Below are 1,795 nucleotides of genomic sequence, written 5' to 3' on the forward strand. Positions count from 1 at the left end.
ACGGGCGAGCTGCAAAACATGGGGGGGGCACGGTCACCGGGGAGCCCAGCCCGCCCAGCTGCTCCCACCCAGCTCCGAGGCGTCCCCCCACGGGAATGCGCTCTGGCTGAGCCAGCATCGGGAGGTGCCGTCTCAGCTGGGCCCCGTTGACCTTGAACCCCTGCCCTGATGGTTAACTGATAGCCGGTGGCCTCGCCGAGGCAGGCGCAGGTTCGGGTTCGGAAGGTGGGTCGGAGCCAGGGACACACCTGAGTAAAGAGAGGAGGCCTACTTCCTCATACTCCCCGGGCTTAGATCAGATCTTTGCTTGGGTTTTAACTTTAGTCTTGATTTTAACTGTTTCCTCCCCTGGCCAGTACTTTTTTATTTAACAGTAACACATATGCATTACAGTAATCATAAAGGGAAAAACAAAAGCATAAACAAGAAGTGTTACTTCACCCGCCAACGAGCCCATCACCTGCCCAGGGAATTTCAGCCAATGTGTCTGCAGAAGACACAGGCTTAGGGCCACACCAGGGGACCCCTCACTTTAGGCTGCTCATCCTCACCCTCCGCGGTTCATGGACTCATGAACCACGAGAGGCGTCCAGCTTAGAGATGAGCCACCAGGGCCCGCAGAGGTCAAAGCATCGTGGTCACCAGGAAGGGGCAGAGTCAGGCCCAGAATCTGGCTGGAGCGTTAATTCCTGCCCATGACTGTGAAATCCAGGTGGTTACACAGTTAGCTTTCCCACTGAAAGTCCTACTCTTCTATCTAATAAAGAGGGAATATGCAAATTGACCGCCATGCCGTAACGGTCAAGATGGCTGCACCCACATCGGAGGCCGAGCACCCATAATGAGCCTTAACGAGCAATCAGCAGGGATCTGAGGCTGCACACGACCCCCCCACCCCCCCGCCTGGTGGGGCTTGACAGCCATGCCCCACACCCTGGGACCAGGCTGGGGGACCTCATGCCATGCCCCCCACCTGGCAGGGCTTGACAGGGGACCTCAGGGCACACTCCCTGCCCTGGTGCCAGGCCAGGGGACCTCAGGCCATGGCCCCTGCCCCGGCACCAGTCCGGGGAACCTGAGGCCGCACCCCCCAGCCCCTGCCCCGGCCCTGGGCCAGAGGACCTAAGACTGCGCCCCCCGCCATGCAGGGCTTGACTGGGGACCTTAGGTTGCACCCTCTGCCCATGGGGCTTGATGGGGGACCGCCCACAGCGCAGGAGGGATTCCATAACACAAGATGGCTGCACCCACATTGGAGGCCGAGCACCCGTAATGAGCCTTAATGAGCAATCAGCAGGGACCTGTGGGGCTTGATGGGGTTGGAGCCGGCAGGGTCTGGATCTAGCCCAATGGGGGTGGAGCCGGCCAGGTCTGAGTCTCTCGTGATTTCGAGGTGCACATGGGTGGGCAGGGACTTGACTATGGTTCCCATGGCATGCCCCAGACTCTGACAGGAGGAAGATTTTCATATACATTTTACTAATTTTCTTTCATCTCTGACATTTCCATTATAGAGAAAGGGCAAATAGCAATATTAAAATATTTCCTCTAATTAATATCCTTTTAATGTGCACAAATTTCGTGCACGGGGTCACTGGTGAGTCTATAAAAGGACTGTAATGAGGTTTAGAAATGAATTATTTCAGGACTTGAAATCAGATATAAGACAAGAACAAGAAGCTAGGACAGTGGTTCTCAACCTTGGCTGCACATTAGAATCACCTGGGAATCTTTTTAAAATCCTGATTTCTGGGCCTCATCCTCCGGAAAGTCTGTTTCTTTGTTACTAATGTTG

General features: G+C 55.2%; 1 protein-coding gene across 1 annotated transcript in view; it reads right to left on the bottom strand.

Moving 5' to 3' along the window:
• Positions 1-1,795, bottom strand: part of SBSPON (somatomedin B and thrombospondin, type 1 domain containing) — a 16,562-nt gene that overhangs the window by 14,569 nt on the left and 198 nt on the right. The gene's annotated exons all lie outside the window — the stretch shown is intronic.

This window comes from Myotis brandtii, unplaced genomic scaffold (assembly GCF_000412655.1).
Source record: "Myotis brandtii unplaced genomic scaffold, ASM41265v1 scaffold23, whole genome shotgun sequence".
In the NCBI taxonomy this organism is placed as follows: domain Eukaryota; kingdom Metazoa; phylum Chordata; class Mammalia; order Chiroptera; family Vespertilionidae; genus Myotis; species Myotis brandtii.